The sequence below is a fragment of the Malaya genurostris genome, chromosome 1, assembly GCF_030247185.1.
Source record: "Malaya genurostris strain Urasoe2022 chromosome 1, Malgen_1.1, whole genome shotgun sequence".
NCBI lineage: Eukaryota > Metazoa > Arthropoda > Insecta > Diptera > Culicidae > Malaya > Malaya genurostris.
In genome coordinates this window covers 50,338,343-50,357,347 of record NC_080570.1, presented here as the reverse complement: position 1 = coordinate 50,357,347, position 19,005 = coordinate 50,338,343, and the positions used below count along the sequence as shown (strand labels likewise).

The following is a 19,005-nucleotide window of genomic DNA, read 5'->3' as shown; positions in this document are numbered from 1 at the left end:
CCTCGGCAAAGCAAATAGACGAATCGCGAGAGAATTGACTGATAGAGGAAAGAATTGGCTTATAAATATATATGAGGGAATATTCAGGATTGCAAGAAAGTTTTCCTATTGTTGAGCGTGTCGCTCGTTTCTGAAATCCGGAACGGAACGGCGGAGAGATGGCATTTTGGTTGATTTTATTTTATCACATAGCATCGCCCGGGTGATTGATGCTCCAGAAATTTATTTGATTAGTTCATTCGGCGCCCGGAAGTACAATATCTTTCAACAGAATCTATGATCATTGCCGTTTCAACCTTCCGAACGAACGGATGTGATTTGGATTTACTGCGAAAGCATTGAAAACCAGTTGTGTGTGTGTGATAAAGTGGTCGGACGATCGAAACGATATTGTGTGATAGACAATAGTGCTTTTTCCTCTGAGAGGTTTTTTTCGCATTATATAATAGAACAGTGCCTTATTGTGAGCGGTGGATCGAAACGGTACCGTTAGCCGGTTATTGTTTCGGCGATCAAGGCCAAGTGTGCAGATTATAAACAAGCGGCCATTGTGTGAGGATTATAAATAAGTGTGCTTTTTCCTCTCGGAGGTTTTTTGCACATCATCAAAGCGGCGATACGCCGACCGACGAAGACCAGCTTGGTGTCCCCCGTTGGATCTTAAGTTAAGTACCGTTACTTCGATTATTCGTTTTTGACCATTATATTTCCCCCCGAATTACTTGTTTCTGCGCGGAAGTAGTTCCGCGACATGTCTAATTTAAGTCCTGGCCCCCCCGCTCCCGATGTTCAAATGGAGACTTCCCTTGTCTGTAAAATGTCCCGCATAAAGAGCTATCCTGATGGGCTCGCACTACCGGCCGGGCCTTACGCGGTCTATTTCCGGACCAAATCAAGAGAAAAAATTTTAAATATTTTAAAAATATCGCGAGACCTGTTTTCGCGATATAATACTATAAAAAGTATTGATAGAATACGGCCAGACAAGCTCAGGGTCCTGTTTACCAGCTCTAAACAGGCTAATGAGCTTGTTCAAAAGGATCCCTTTACGCAGGAGTACCGCGTCTACGTGCCCGCTCGCGAAGTAGAAATCGACGGTGTGGTCACCGATGCGAGTTTGACTTGCGAGGATATTCTTAAGTACGGGGCGGGTTGTTTTAAAGACCCCTCACTTAAGAATGTCAAGATACTGGATTGCAAGCGATTGCATTCAGTATCGATCGCAGGGGATGGAACAAAGTCTTATCCCCAATCAGACTCTTACCGTGTGACCTTCGCCGGCACTGCTTTGCCCAACTACATCCTCTTGGACCGGGTTCGTTTGCCTGTTCGTTTATTTGTACCCCGGATAATGAATTGTACCAATTGCAAACAACTGGGGCATACAGCTACCCATTGCAGCAATAAGCCACGTTGTGCTAACTGTGGGGAAGCTCATGCGGACGGCTCTTGCGGTAAGGATGCTGAAAAGTGTCTCTACTGTAAGGAGGGTCCACATGACCTCTCTGATTGTCCCGCTTACAAACTGCGAGGTGATCGAATGAAGCGTTCCCTAAAGGAGCACTCCAAGCGTTCCTTCGCAGAGATGCTTAAAAGTGCCACCCCTCCTAAACAGACAACGAATCCATATGCCTGCTTGTCGACTGACGAGAGCGATTCTGACGACCCTTTGGAAGGTCCATCTTCAGCGGTCCCTCATAGCTGTAGGAAAAGAATGAATAAATCTTCTCATAAGCTACCTAGTAAGGGTTCGAAGGTGTCTTCCGAAGGACTTCGAAAAGTTACAGCTAACGGGAATCGGGAAAAATCACCGAAGCAAAAAGCTCCTGGTCTCGGAAAACTCAATTCCGAGATGGAATTCCCACCACTTCCAGGGACAACAAAATCCCCAAGCGTCCCTAAAAATCCACCAGAGAACCAACTAGGTGCTGGCCTTATCAAGTTTTCTGATATTGTGGACTGGATTTTTACAACTTTCAATATTTTAGACCCTCTTAGAAGCATTTTAATTGCTTTCATGCCTACAGTAAAAACATATTTGAAGCAGTTGACTGCAAATTGGCCCCTTCTTTCAGCGATTGTATCTTTCGATGGCTAAATCATCCACCGAGGTCACGGATCTAATCACTGTTTTACAGTGGAATTGTAGAAGTATTATCCCAAAAATAGATTCATTTAAATTTCTAGTAAATAATCTGAAATGTGACGCATTTGCATTGGGCGAAACTTGGTTAACTTCTGAAATACCCTTAAACTCACACGATTTTAACATTATTCGCCTGGATCGAGATGATCCCTACGGAGGAGTACTTTTAGGGATCAAAAAGTGCTATTCTTTTTATCGAATTAACCTCCACTCGATACCAGGTATTGAAGTTGTCGCATGTCATGTTACAATCAAAGGTAAGGACCTTTGTATTGCTTCCATCTACATTTCCCCAAGAGCCTCGGTTGGGCATCGGCGACTCAGTGATATCATTGAGCTCCTTCCCGCACCGACGTTGGTTTTGGGAGACTTTAACTCACACGGTACGGGATGGGGCTGTCTTCACGATGATAACAGATCAGCTATGATCCATGATATCTGCGATAACTTCAATATGACAATATTGAATACGGGAGAAATGACACGGATTCCTGCACCACCAGCAAGACCAAGCGCGCTGGATTTATCCCTTTGCTCGACATCGCTACGGTTGGATTGCACGTGGGAGGTAATTCCTGATCCCCACGGTAGCGATCACCTACCGATCGTAATATCAATCACCAGCGGCTCAAAACCATCGAAGACAATCAATGTTTCCTATGACCTCACACGAAATATTGATTGGAATAGCTATGCGACCGCGATATCTGAGAAACTTGAAAGAACTCAACAACTTCCTCCGGAGGAAGAGTACACGTTTTTGGCTGGCTTGATTCTCGACACCGCGACTCAAGCTCAGACGAAACGTGTACCCGGCGCGAAAACTAACATCCGTCCTCCCAACCCGTGGTGGGACAAAGAGTGCACAAATTTAAACGCGGAGAGAGCCTCCGCGTATAAAATATTCAGAAAAAATGGAACACCTGATAATTACCGGAATTACGCGGCGTTAGACGTTAAAACTAAGAACTTGATTAGAGCCAAGAAACGCGGTTACTGGCGTCGGTTTATAGACGGCTTAACGAAAGAAACATCTATGAGCACTCTTTGGAACACAGCCCGACGAATGCGCAATCATAACACCACGAATGAAAGCGAGGAATATTCCAACCGCTGGATATTCGATTTCGCTAAAAAAGTATGCCCAGACTCTGTACCGGAACAGAAGATCACCCGCGCCGCGACACCAAACACAAACGAAACACCGTTTTCGATGGTAGAGCTCTCACTTGCACTCTTGTCATGTAACAATAAAGCCCCGGGATTAGACAGAATAAAATTCAACTTGTTGAAAAATCTGCCTGACCCCGCCAAAAGGCGCTTGTTGAGTTTATTCAATAAGTTCCTTGAGGGCAACATTGTTCCACATGACTGGAGACAAGTGAAAGTGATCGCCATTCAAAAACCAGGAAAATCAGCCACCGATCACAATTCGTATCGGCCGATTGCTATGCTTTCCTGTATCCGGAAATTGTTCGAAAAAATGATTCTCTTCCGTCTAGACAATTGGGTCGAAACTAATGGCTTACTTTCAGATACACAATTTGGTTTCCGCAGAGGCAAAGGAACGAACGATTGTTTGGCGTTGCTCTCAACCGAAATTCAAATGGCATTTGCTCGTAAGGAACAAATGGCGTCAGTTTTCCTAGACATCAAGGGGGCTTTTGACTCAGTTTCCATAAACATCCTATCTGAGAAGCTGCATCAGCATGGTCTTTCGCCAGTTTTGAACAACTTTTTACATAATCTATTGTCTGAGAAACATATGTATTTCGCGCATGGTGATTTGTCGACAATACGATTCAGTTACATGGGTCTTCCTCAGGGCTCATGCTTAAGCCCCCTTTTATACAATTTTTACGTAAACGACATCGATAAATGTATCAACACATCTTGCACGCTAAGACAACTTGCCGATGACAGCGTTGTGTCTATTATAGGACCCAAAGCTGGCGATCTGCAAGGGCCGTTACAAGATACTCTTGCCAACTTATCCACATGGGCTCTTCAAATGGGTATCGAGTTCTCTACGGAGAAAACTGAGCTGGTTGTATTTTCAAGGAAGCGAGAACCAGCACAACTACAGCTTCAACTAGGGGGTGAAAACATAGCTCAGGTCTTCACATTTAAATATCTCGGGGTCTGGTTCGACTCCAAAGGCACATGGGGATGTCACATTAGGTATATGAAACGAAAATGCCAACAAAGAATCAACTTTCTTCGTACGATAACCGGATCGTGGTGGGGTGCCCATCCAGGAGACCTGATCAGGCTGTACCAAACAACGATATTGTCCGTGATGGAATACGGATGCTTTTGCTTCCGATCCGCGGCGAACACTCATTTCATCAAGCTGGAAAGAATTCAGTATCGTTGTTTGCGTATTGCCTTGGGTTGCATGCAATCGACTCATACGATGAGCCTCGAAGTGCTGGCGGGCGTTCTCCCATTGAAAAACCGGTTCTGGGATCTCTCATATCGTTTACTCATTCGATGCGACATTTTGAATCCTCTGGTGATTGAAAATTTCGAAAGGTTAGTTGAGCTCAATTCTCAAACCCGTTTTATGTCCTTGTATTTTGATTACATGGCTCAGAATATTAATCCTTCTTCGTTTGTTTCCAACCGTGCTCATTTCTTGGATACTTCTGATTCTACTGTGTTTTTCGATACTTCCATGAGAGAAGAGATTCGTGGAATTCCGGATCACGTGCGCCCTCAAGTGGCCCCAAATATTTTTTATAATAAATTTAGAACAGTCAACTGTGAAAAGGTGTTTTACACTGACGGATCAAACATCAACGAGTCCACAGGCTTCGGTATCTTCAATCAAAACATCACCGCTTCGTACAAACTCAGTGATCCGGCTTCAGTTTACGTCGCAGAATTAGCTGCTATTCAGTACACCCTCGAGATCATTGAAACCTCGCCCAAAGACCATTACTTCATTGTCACGGACAGTCTAAGCTCAATAGAAGCTCTCCGGGCAATGAAGCCAGGAAAGTACCCCCCTTATTTTCTGGGGAAAATACGGGAACACTTGAGAACTTTATCTGAACGGTCTTATTCAATATCGTTAGTCTGGGTCCCTTCGCATTGTTCCATTCCGGGAAATGAAAAGGCAGACTCATTGGCTAAGGTGGGCGCATTAGAAGGTGATATTTATGAAAGACCAATCTGCTTCAATGAATTTTTCAGTATTTCTCGTCAGAAAACTCTCGAAAGTTGGCAAACTTCATGGACGAATGACGAACTGGGACGATGGCTACACTCCATTATTCCTAAGGTATCAACGAAACCGTGGTTCAAGGGGATGAACGTGAGTCGTGATTTCATTCGCGTTATGTCACGGCTCATGTCAAATCACTATACATTCAACGCACATCTCCGGCGTATCGGGATCGTGGAGAACGGGCTCTGCACCTGTGGCGACGGTTATCAGGACATCGAGCATGTCGTGTGGTCGTGCGTAGAGTATCGCGACGCCAGGTCGAAGCTACTGGAATCCCTAAGAGCCCGAGGTAGACCGCCTGAAGTTCCGGTTCGGGATGTGTTGGCGAGTCGGGATAGCTCATATATGCTTCTGATATACGAGTTTCTCAAACACATTAATATACAAGTGTAATCTGTTACATCTGGCTTAGAAAGTTCCTCCTATTTATCGACGTTGTTTCAACTGTGGCTAAGAATAATCTTCACCTGCAGGTTCGACACTAACTTCCGCCGATTATCCCGATTCCTCATCTGTCCACCATCTTCATCGGAACTAACAAGATCTTTGTGCTGTCACTAACCTTTTCGCTTCCCCCCTCCCCGTCTCTTCACCATCTCGATGTCAACTAATTAGATCTCTGTCGTTTTAGACAATTCATTCCCATATCCCCTTTTTACTCCGTTTTCCGCAATATTTACTTCGCTATTTTTTTTTCTCATTTTCTTCTGTAACAACACCATCATCGCCCACGGAAACTTACCAACAGCATGCGGGCCACCCGCCGGGTATTCGTAACCTGGGGGTGTTTCCCGCGGACCCACACGGACCGAAGAATGCGGCCAACATGAACATTCACCAACGCCATATGGAAGACTCTCATGAAATATTCAATTCACCGGCCACTGCCGATCACCAGCTGAAGGCTGGATCTGCCAAAGTCAACCATTGCGACCCAAATATGACATTACTCAATGATACAACCCTAGTTTTAAGTTAGTCGTAAATTAAAATTAGTAAAAGCCCTTGGCATCTTAGAGCTTAAGCAGTGTGCCTTAAACATTATATTCTTGAATAAAAAAAAAAAAAAACAGAATCTATGAAAAATTTTGTATTTCTATTTGCATGGATATTACAAATGAAGCTCTTTCCTTGAGAGCTTTGGTACTGATTTGTCAAAAGTGCACAGGACTTATTTCATTTATTCTATGTTTCACCTTCGGCTCATCATTGCATTAACAGATTATACTGATCTGCTAATGCCACCTCGCCCCCAAATGACTTCTATCTGTTGACGGTCAGAATAACCGTCAATTGGTTTCGGTTCTTTCGGCACGCCAGGAATAAGATAACATTTCGATGCAAAACAAGTGTGTTGCAAATAGCGACAACCTTACGCCTGCTTAGCGAATCATGTTGAGTCAAATTTTTGTATTTGTTATTGTTTATGTACTGCCTCTTGTCCACGTTTGTATTTAACACATTGTTATACGAGTTCGGAGGGTCAACCGATTTTCACAACCTAAGATACATATAAAAGGTCTTGAAACTCTTCAAAAAGTCTTCGAAAAGTTGATCCGGATCCTACTTCCGGTTTCGGTATTACAGCACGATAAGTGAAACATTTTCAATTTCATTAGTTATTTGTTCAGAAGTGATGGCGAAACGAGGGGCAAATTTAAATCAAACTTACTGGTAAATTCATCTAGTTTACAGATCCTGAGCTCCAAAAACGGAACTCACTTCGATGTCTTAGCAACGGTTGGACCGATTTTCATAAATCTTGATTAAGGTCATCGTCCAAGTACCATGCGCGCGGGTGGTTTTAGGAAATTTTTGATGGAAAATTTAAAAAAATTGTCAAACCAAAAAAACTTTTATCTATCTGCAGGATGAGAATGGCTGGGAAATTCTTCAATTCATTGCAAAATTGATCTTGTTCTGTGGAAAACTTAGATTACTTTACCAAAATAACATTATTCCATACTTCCAAATCATCAATACAACGAAATCGGTTATATGAAATTCGTAGATTTTCCATAAAAAAGCGTGGAAAGCTTTTCCACAAATGTGTGTGAACGTAAACCTTGCAGCCAGAAAAAAGTTTAGTCGAAAAAAAATCAAATCAAAAACACTCATTTTTAAGAGGTTCAAATTTTCCAGTTATTTTCACCCTGCAGATAGAAAAAAGTTTTTCAATGGTCTGTATGTTTTTGGTTTTGGCACATTTTTCAAATTTTCAATCGAAAATTTCCTAACACAACCCGCGCGCATGGTATGGCCTTAACTGCAATATTTGTGGAGTCTTCTGATTTTCATTTTATTTAAATTTTTCAAAAACCACTTTAGCAAAAAATTTGAAAAAAATTCAGGAATATTTTAGGCATTATGGGAAACCTTTCCGATTTTTCTTCAGAATTCTTCAAAATACTTTTCATGAAAAAAATTAAGATTTTTTTTTTTTCGCTCTTACAAATTTGGTGCCGCTATAGGTTTCACATTAAAAATAAACCATTTATGAGTACACTACGTTGTATTATTTTAAGATTTTTACCCGTCCATATGGGTATAATATCAGACTCTTAGAGAAATAAATAAACCAAAAAACATGCGTCTCCTACAAATTACCATCAGATAGAGACATATGGTATTCAATTCTAGAAAAATATAGTACATACCCTTAGAATTAAATACCATGGGTTTCCATCTACGACTTGAGTTCAGAGATTGAGTATTACTAATGATAAAAGAATTTAATTACTAATATTATTTACGAACGCCCGTACGTCTTATTTCATAAGGAAGGACCAATGAAGTAAGTATGAATCAGAACTAAAGAATTGACAATTTTTTAGTTTTTAATATACGGTTTAAAGTTTTCATTTATAAACCGATAACTCATTTTATGTTTATTGCATTCAAATGAAATAAATCAACAAGTACACTGTACATTTTTGCTATGTTTAGTATATCTCTAAATAACAATAAAATATAGTTCTTTTGCAGAAAAAACAAACATTCTCGGACAACAACTGCAAAATCAAGAAAAAAGTCGAAACCAAGCGAAGTCTAAAAAACTATCAGTTTTCAGCATGGACTTGCTGCCGGCGCTTCGACGTGTTTCCTATCTGGTTTTGTAGTATTTCCTAGGACTACCAATAGCTAATAGTCTTTATTAGTAAAGCCCATTCTCTTCAAAACCGATACAAAATTCTTACTGCTGAAAGCCGAGCTTATCTTGAAGTCTCGTATGAATGAAACTTTAATAATTTTCTTTTTTTCTAAAATGATTGATAAGCAAGAAATGTAAAAATTTGATGCTTCATAACCTCTAGCGTTAACTGATTCAGTTCAGACCAGAATTTAGGTCCAGAGTCCAATTCTATAAATCAATTCTGAAATTCTGTTGCAAAATCTGAGACGAGATTTTTATAAAATTCAGTCCCTGGGCTTTGGAAAAAAAATGAAAATGAATTCTGGATTTAGATCTGAGTTTTGAAACTGAATTTTGAAACTCAAATTAACGTTCAAACCAAAATTCAGTTTCAAAATTCTTGTTCTTAGGTAGGATTTAGAATTGATAATTCTAAACTGAGCTTTTAACCTGAAGTTATGGAACTTCAGACCGAAATTCAGGATCAGAATTCAGATTCAAAATTTAGGTGTGTTTCCAAAACTTAGTTCGAAAATGCATTCTAGAATCCAGGTTCAGAATTCTGTTCCAGAATGCATCTCTAAAATTTGGTTCCACAATTCTAGAAGAACGACCAAAATCAAGAACTAAATACGGAAGATTTTTGGATGAAATTCTGAATCTGGATTCAAGAACTGAATATCTAAACTGAATTCTGAATCCAAACGCGAAAACTGAATCCTGGACCGATATTCTATAACTAAAATTCGGCTACAGGCCAGAATCCAAGTCCAGAGTTTAGTGTTACGATTTAGCTTCACAATTCGTTGCCCGAATCTTGATCTCGAATTCGTTTTCAGAACACAGATTCAGTGATCAGTTCAACAATCCAAGTCCATAAATCAATTTCGGAGTTCGGTTTCCGAATTCAGGTTCCGAATTCAGTTCCAGAATCTAGCATCAAAATTAAGTTACAGTGTTCTGGTCCAGGATTCAGTTCTAGCATTCGGCTCCATTTCATTATACATTAGTTCTGTTTCATGTTTATTCACTGGTCCTTTCTTATGAATTGCTAGGTAAATTGTGTCAGGCGTGTGAGCGTGTGTGAATAACATTATAAATGAAATTCTTTTATCATTGATAATTACCCAAGACCTGAACTCAAGTTGTAGATGAAAACGCATCGTATTTAGTTCTGAAGGTGAGTGGTATATGATTTCAAAACTAAATACTGTGCGCCTCCATCTGATGATAATTTGATGGAGACGCATGGTTTTTTGATTGATTTATTTTTTTTAAAGTCTAATGTTATCTCCGTCCACATTTTTTTAAAAATCTGAAAATAATACAGTGTAATGTAATCATTATTGATTTATTTTTACTATAAGTGCGAATAAAAAAAATTCAAAAATTTTAAACATATTTTTTAAATGAAACAGATTTTGAAAAAATTGGGAAAAAAAATCGGAATGGTTTCCCATGATGCCTAAAATATTTCTGAATGTGACAAACATTTCCCAAATTCCTCAGTGCTCATATAAAAAAATTAGTTTTGTGAACAGCAAATACAAGGAATGAAAAGTCCCGGGCCTAACAAAAAAAGTCGATTTTTACCGCGATATCTTTTTTGCCTTTCTCTATAGAAAGGTATTAGAATTGCTGGAAAATCCGACTTTCGAACGGAGCATCGGAGACCCATAGTGTTATATACCATTCGACTCAGTTCGACGAGATCGGAAAATGTCTATGTGTGTGCACTTTTAGAAGATATTTGAACGCGCTCAATTTTCTCAGAGATGGCTGAACCGATTTTAACAAACTTGGGCTCGTTTGAAAGCTACTGTCGGGCCATTGATCAAGTTCGAAGATCAAATGGTTGTGACTTTTGGTTCCAGATATATGATGGTATATGTGCCGTAACCGACAAAACACGTTGATTTTTACTGCTCTTATATATAAGGGTGCCAAAATTTTGGGATCACCTCTATTTTTGTTAAGCTCTAGTGCTCAAAAGTTTAAGCACCTCGAAAAATGTCCTCATGCAAAATATGAGCTAAATCGGACATGCGTAAGGGGTGCTGCCCGGTGGTAAAGGTTTGACAATTTTCGATCTTGAAAAAGCACCATAGGGGAGAGTACATGAAATTTCCAAAATCGAAAAATTTTTTTGATGCCGAAACTCTTAAAACTGCATGAAACATAGAAATTTAGTGTCATCTGAAAAAAAAATTTTTTTGAAAAAATCAACTTTCTGGGACTTTATATTTTTTCTAAGTTCCAAATTTTCATATATTTTCTAAGTCCCAAAAACTCGACTTTTTCAAAAAAATTTTTTCGAGATGACACAAAATCTCGACGTTTCATGCAATTCTAAGTCTTTTGGCATCAAAAATTTTTCAAAAAAATTTCATGTACTCCCCCCCCCTCTGATGATTTTTCAAGATATATGAAAATTCCACTAAGTGGACTAAGAAGGCTTTTTTTAGATTAGTATTACTGATTACAAATAGGCAACACAAATGTCAAGCACTAGTTTGGAAAAATGATGCTGACTGTGTGACATAAACACTGAAGCATGCTTTTGTGAACTACTCGAATCAATCTGAATCAATTGGGGTCAAAATTAGTATTCGAACATATTTAATAAAAGTAATGAAATATAGTAATGAAGTATAAGTAATGAAATATAATAAAAGTAATAAAATTAGTAATAAAAATTAATAAAAGAAATATATTTTCATGAGACTGTTATGAAAGAAGAGAAAGGCATTGTCACACCACTAGGTGGATTAAGAAGGGTTTTATTCTTAAGTATAATCTCCATCTAGACCGATACACTACAGCGACGACAAATCTGTTGTCAAGGCCTTCAAAATAGGCTTTCGTTTCGGCAATGACCTCAGCATTCGACGAAAATATCTTTCCCTGGACAAACCTTTTCAGGTTTGGAAATAGATAATAGTCGCTGGGGGCCAGGTCTGGAGAATACGGGGGATGGGGATGATTTCCCAGATTATTCCCAGAAAATTGTCCAATATTTAACATATCCTCAATTTTTTTTCTAGAACGGTTATCTTAATTCTTAACTTAACAGTATTACCTATTACCTATTTTTACAGCTTCTACTTATTTCTTACCGAAGTTACCGAATTCAATGTCAATTGATACGAATATCTAATTATCTTGAATAAATTGAACGAGTCTAGCCGGTACATAGCTTTCAGATTTAATTGGAAAGTTTTTGATTTGACATGGAGTCAAGTAGAGCTGATAAAATTCCGCTTCATTCATCGCACATTCTATTGAAGACTTCATGAGGCGTTGATATTACGGTTCTCCCATCCCATCTCGGTACTTGTGTTACGATTCGAACGGGCGAGCGATGTGAAAAATGAACCGGAACCAATCAAAACGCTATTACTTCTAATGACATCGGTCAATAAATATAAAAACGGTTCATTTTTTCCGTCGTCCTCCGGCAGTCCGTAAATTGTGTATTATTTATACTTTAACTATTGATCATAGGTAGTGAAATCTATTTCATTCGAAACATCAATATCCGTATCTAACTTCACTCAAAAAATCATTCGAAAATTTTCAACACTACACAACAAGTTCTGTCTAATGAATAATTCCGGCTTTTTGTGTTGACAAAAATCACGTTCAAATACTAACTTTTCCATTGCTAAGAATAGTCCTAAAACACTTGTTACAATATAGAAGTAGCATGAATCGGCGAATAAAATACTAATCAAACAATTTTCTCTCTCTTTCTCTTTGTCTATCTTACAGGTAAGCACCTAGACGTGAATAGAACTCAAGAAATGCAAGTAATGCAACACATTATTCTTCTCAACACCCCGAATCCTCTCCCCTCCATTGTTCCCCCCCCCGATAAAGTCGAATGGAGTCGTAAGACGCAACCCTTCCTCAATCCTCTAATTATTTACGGCATACTTCCCACGAAAGCACCGTCCCAGTTTCGACAGTTTCGACCTTCCTACCGTACGGAACTCAAAATGGCAAGGTGGTGTTTGAGAAAATGAACCTGAAGCTACGAAGAGAAACGCTACCCATCTAGTACCGACTGAATGTAATAAGTAAGTAGCAAGGAACCTCGAACCGCACGCCGCAACGCCAAAGTTACGTAAATGAGTTATTGGCTGGCTCCTGCCTGCACTCCGGTTCGGTATGTTTTAGTAGATCAAATACGCACCATCATCATCATCATCATCCGTGCGGTGCCGCACCGCATTGCCGCATCCGTTTCTTCCGGTTCTTCCGCCGGTAGACAACCGACTAGTTTGTTCGATCCGACTGGGAGTTGGCCCGGGCGCAGATTCTAACTAAGATCGAAGTCAATTCTTTGCAACTGTTGCATCCTGAAACATCCTTCCGGGTGCGCCCGGGAGTGAATGGAAAAGTTAGTTGAAATTTGAAAAGTTGACGTTGTCTTGTACCGTTTCGACAACATGAAGTTTGATTTTTTTTTGTTTTGTTCGCCGAACCAATACAAAATGCATCCATAGGGAAATGGAAGATCGAAATCGCTTTCGGCTACTGGAGTATTTTGATCCCGGCGAAACTGCTTTCATTTGAGAGGAAAAACTTGTTTCAAATGGTTTCGGTGCCGGTCGCGGCGCATCTTCCGGACGAACTTACTAGTACTTGTACTTGACGAATGATATGAGACAGCAACATTTCGTGCGAGCGAGCTCAGCATAACAAGTTTGCTGAACTTCGTCGTTCAGCTGATTCCACTTTTCCAAAGTTAAAGCAGTTTTTGTCAACTGATTACCTTGCTCATTGTAGTGTTCTGTTCTGTTGTAACATTTTTGCCTGTGCCAATCATCTTCGAGTATTGGAAAATGTTGTTTTATTGGACGGCTAAGTAATGTTTTTAAACGACTGCTTAAGTTAACTATCCGACTTTTCGAGGGGCTTTATCGAGGTAAATTAATGTGTATGTAACTATTTTCAAATGTGCTTTCTTACTGCTTGATTACTTTGGGTACACCTTATTAATCATTAATAATTACATTAATAATCACTATCTACTTAACCATAGAATCTAGACGGATCAGGGTCATTTCGCCGAAAGCCGTTTTGCCGAAAGCCGTTTAGCCGAAAGCCGTTTTGCCGAAAGTCGTTTCCCCGAAAAGATAATTTCGTCGAATTCTTCAATAGTCTTCATATCGTGATTGGAATTGATTTAAAATAAAGATAAAAGAAAAATGATAATGTTTACTCCCGTTTTGTTGAATTACAATCGTACTTCTGAAATAATCCAGAAATATTTGCCTGATATTTTTTTTCATAATCTTCTGAACGAGATTTTCAAGAAAACTTGTTGACTTTATTAGAATATCTACCAGGTAATTGTTTGTGGTATTTCCCGATAAATGAGTGCAAATGCAAATAATATCGAATGCGGCTCCGCCACATCGTTTTGCTCGTGTGCTATTCGACCTCGCTACCGCTCGTTCGGACCTAACTGAAGTAAAGAATAAACCGGGCAAACGAGTCGGTTACAGGTTTGTATGCAAGAGGCCGCCGCTTACGACGGCGGGTCGGCGACCAACTCTGCTGGTATCGCCATCTTGGTTTCGGTTATATGATTGCGCCACATTCAATTATTCAGGAGACATAAAAACGAATAGATAATTTTGATTAATAACCAGACTTTGCAGTTTTATAATTCATTATGTGGAACGACATAACTCTTTCGGCGAAATGGCCTTTTCGGCGAAATATCGACTTTCGGCGAAATGACTTTCGACGAATGACCCGCTCCCAATCTAGACCATGCCAATATTCAGGCTTTCTCGTATACAATAACCGAATGCGAGTGTTGTTTTTATACAAAGACGTAAATAATGTCGCAGAAAGTGCTTCTGTTGATTTTCATTTTCATTCTATTTTTTGTTGCAACTGCTCCTCCGAAAGATTTGAAAAAATGGCGGAATTTTCAGGCATTTATTTTCTCGAAAATCTTTTAATATTCCTTGCATTAAAGAACATTTACAAACATATTTTTCAAACTGGATTTCTTACAAATGAATAAATAATTTTTGGACACGTTGAAGTACTTCGGTTAAAGTTAGTATAATCGCAAAATCACAATATTTGAACTTTTCGAAAATAAATAGAATTAACCATACGTTTCCATTACAGCTCAATTAAAAAGAAATGCATGGTGCTTAGTTCTAGTAATTTCTAAGTTGATTAAAACAGGATTTTAAACCTTTGCTACCAATAATATAACGTTTTAATCGGTTTCGTAAATACATTGATTGAATATTGAGCAATTAAACATTATTTTATTTTTTTATTTTTGAAGTGAATAACACTTATGAATGTGTTGAATCAGCTAAATTTAATTTAACATAATCATAAATAAATTACGTTCATACTTTTGAATGACTGGTCACATTCAGCTGCATGCATGCATTGGACTCATACGACGACACGTTTGAATCTGGTATTGTCACGTAGCTCTTCTCCCATTCTGAGCTCACTGCACCTCAAGTCGCTTAGTTTAACTGTAACAGTCTTACAAACCAGTCTACGCAGCAGCGAAGCTCCAGAAAAATGTTGAGTGTTCAGAAGAAGCAACAGGTGAATCTCAATTTATACCTGAAAAATCGTTTATCCAAACTTATGAAATGTTGAAAGAAACAAATGCAATCTGTTTCAAATTTTTGAGTGATTCATGTAAAGACTATAAAGACGATCTTCGCTCCGGAAGGACCACAACGTAAAAAACTGATCAAAACACAAAAAAAATCGATGAAATGATCCGCAAAGATTATCGCTTACGGATCCGAGCAGTGGTCGAAATCACAGTAATCGGCAAAAAAAATGTGTCCGCCAAGTTTTCGGTAAAAAAAAACTCCGCGAAAGTGTTTTTTTGCAAAAAAAAATGGCATCCCTGCATTGGACCATTCGCTCTCCTCAGTCATCTTGGCCCCCCGTGAATTTTTTTTATTTACTAATGTCAAGTTCGCCCTGAACGAGACAAGATAAGAAACTGTGGAAGCAGTCTAATCAAAAGCGGACGAGACTTTGAACTAGCTGACTGAAGTGGACTGCTCCAGTACTACTGCAACCAATGCAAGATTCGTATGGAACGATATACAGCAGTTGGGTTATTTAGTAGCCACACCTCGAGCGTAACCTCGTAAAATGTCATCGGAATTGGAATTGATTGGTAAAGTAAAATATGCTTTCCGAATTTTATTTTACCATACCGTGTTCAAGCAATGATAGACGAGATCACAGGTGGCAGGAAAAATTTCAAATATCACTCAGTCTGTGAACTCGAGAATAAAATCTGCCGACTATCTGTAAAGTAAGGTGCACGCTATCGGTTTGACGAGCAAGAAAAGATTCTGAAGCGATTTTTAAAGTCTGTAGATTTTTATGAATTTCTGCAAAAACCACGATTTTCAAAAGTCTCGAAAAAAGGTTGCAACCAAAACTAGTCTGCTGCTAATTTAATCTGCTTGTTTTTTAATCTGCAGAACTGACATTACTGATGATGAAACTTGAACACAAAATTGGCGCGAAGTAGTTGAATGCGTTCCATTTCCAAATCCCAAATAAGCGCTATAAATATGATTGCATAAATGTGGGCTATTGATATAATTTTGTCGGTTACAAGCGAAATACTTCGAATAATTGGCAATGGCAATGATCTTGGTTCGCGTGTGCGATGTTTTTCGAATTCTAACACAAAAAAAACTCAAACCTTTGTGTTGTACAATTTAAATCCCTACTACGGAGCAACGCTTTTCTAAACCAGTGCATTAATTCCCAAGTAGTTTCGAATGCACAGTCTAACACGGATATTAACTTTACTCAGCCTAAAATGAACCTTTTCCGTGAAACTTTCCCACTCAGCTTTGCTGAAAGAAAACACTTGGGAGTAGGAAAAAACGCCAACCATCCAAGCAACGTCCAAACCTCCCACTGGAGACCAGTCGAGTCCAATCGATTTTAGCTCGGAGTAGGAGATTTTTCTACCGCATCAAACGACGAGCGGAAGCTCGGTAGAGTAATCTAACCGAAAATTAAAGTATACGAGTGAAACATCGGAAAAGTTTTCCTTTTCTAATGTGCTTACCTTCTCGTTTCTCGTTCAGGTTGTGGCGTCGTAGTCGTCGTCGTCGATCCTCTTCCGCTTCGCTTCTTCTACTCGGACATCACGGAAAAGTCTTGCTTTCGGGAATCAATTCATTTGTTTCGCTTGATATACAAAACTCTACCCCCCTCCCATCAGCCCGGGCAAGAATCAAAACCGCCGGAGGACTAGAAAAAGAAAAGGCTTACCACTGAACCGCTACTACTGGCTCCATTCTACCTGAAAGGCTCCACCAGAATTTGCTAATGCGATTTCGCATCCGTTGTATGAAACAGAAAAAAAGTGTGCATTAGAAAGCATCCTGTTTCCTGCTCCAGCGGTAGTCGTCCGGTTTCATTACTTCGTACTGTGGTGATTCCCTTATTTCTGGAAGTTGTGTTTTCGTTAAGGTCTCGTTTCAATATAAAATAATCGTTGGTTCAGTTTTCGTTTAGTTCGAAGATAGATCCCAGTTGAAGCATTTTCTCACTACAAAAAGACTTCTTAGTTCACAGGACAACAAACAACTCCAATGTTTATTATCAATGGTTTTTCCGAGGCAAAGAAAACTGTTTTGATATTATCACAACGGCTACAACAGCGCCTTTACAGCATAATTACCTGCAGCGGGCAAATAACTAGATTCAGATAGCAAGTTTTGCAGACAAAAAGAAAATCACTTCGCACAGATGAAACGGGTTCTGGTGCTCGGATCTTAACCTGATACAGTTGTATTTGTTTTGTGCAGATTTTTTTCACAATTAAATTGGATCCAAACGTGGCCGTTCCTCCGGGAACCAATAGTATAGAAAGCTATTACATTTTTATGTCGCTTGTTTTCTCGTTCTCTCCGCAGCTGGCAGCACTGCTGAAGTAGGCTTTTTTTGTCCAGTTTGTCTCTCATTTTTCCATGTTTCAATTTTACACTTTTTGCTTCGATTGCGTGGCAAATGGCCGGCGAGGTTACACGTGGTCATAAATTCTTGATTACGTTAATATTATGTTATTTTTTAATTTACTGCTCTTTTGCTTGGGCTCCACACGAGACTGGCAGATCCCTCTGACGAAGGGTTCGCGCTTTGTTTGCCTGCGCATTTCCACACTTACATTCGCACATCGCTAATGGAATAGCCACCGTGCTGCTGCGACTTTATCACCTACGTTAGTCAAACAGACATTTGATTTATGTACTGTTTTCACTAGCGAAAATGTGGAAGTGTACTTTGCAATTAGAAGCCACGCCACGGATTGGTGCAGATGAATGATGAAAGTAATGATGATGACGGCCACTGCCAGGAGCTTGGTCATTTGTCCCTCGGTTTGCCTCGGCTGCTACTCGAGGACCAGTAAAATCTGATCAGCGCTAATGTTATCCAATTTTTCAAAAAACGATTCCCTTGCATATGAGGCTTTCTAATTTTGGTGATGGAAACAATGTCACTTTTCTTTTGTTGAATTTTGCTTTTCTATTTCAACAGACTTCACAGTCAATTCTGAACGAACAAAATCATTGCATGGCTAATACTATGATTTTCATACACATGCATTAGAAGCTAATTATTATTTATCAAAATGGTGTAATTATTAGGGAACCCACCTTTCTTACATTTAAGTAGTATTATTATTGTGCTGTAATTTCAAGCACGTTTTAAAAAATAAGCACTGTGCCTTAAACCAGTGCTGTAGTTGCGGTTAGTCACAGTTAGTCAGTGACTAACTAGCTCATAAAACTGCAACTTCTCAGGAATTTTGTTTCGGGAATTTTGATAATAACTGATTCAAGTAACCAAGAAGGGTGCAGAAGCAATAATACCTATTGAGGGAGCGAATCGTTATTTATATATTAGTTAAATAAACAATATTTTATAAGAAAAATTTGAAAGGTCGCCTTAAGAATGATTCAAGGGCGCAGAGTCACGGTAGGAGAATTGATAAGGGCGCTCTTAAAATTAATTCCAGGACGCATGGTGTAAGTATTATTAAATACTTTATATAATTCTACTGAGGGCGCAAGTAATCATATATTTTCAAGCTAAATAAAAAACATAAGTATGGAGTGCCTCAGGATTGATGTCGGTGCAAAACGAAATTTTCTTTACATAATACTACAAAGCTTTCGAAAGCATACATGGAGCGCAAATTCTTTATTTTTGTGTTATATAAATGAATAAGTCAGCTTTGAGCAGTGCTGCCTTAACAACAATTTTTGTAACATTTAGTATATTCAAACATAAAATATACTAGCAATCTGTGATCTTCATCAACAGCTTGTTAATAGTTTTAAGTTGACTCTATTGAAAAATTAAACAATAATGAAATTTTGAGCAAGAAATGATGAAGTTCAATAATTTTGAACGAGGTGAATTTTTATGAATACTGGCATCTTTTCTTTA

At 39.0% G+C, this 19,005-nt stretch overlaps 1 protein-coding gene across 12 annotated transcripts in view; it reads left to right on the top strand.

The window, feature by feature from the left end:
• LOC131439242 (uncharacterized) overlaps positions 1-19,005 on the top strand; it is a 684,657-nt gene that overhangs the window by 340,210 nt on the left and 325,442 nt on the right. The gene's annotated exons all lie outside the window — the stretch shown is intronic.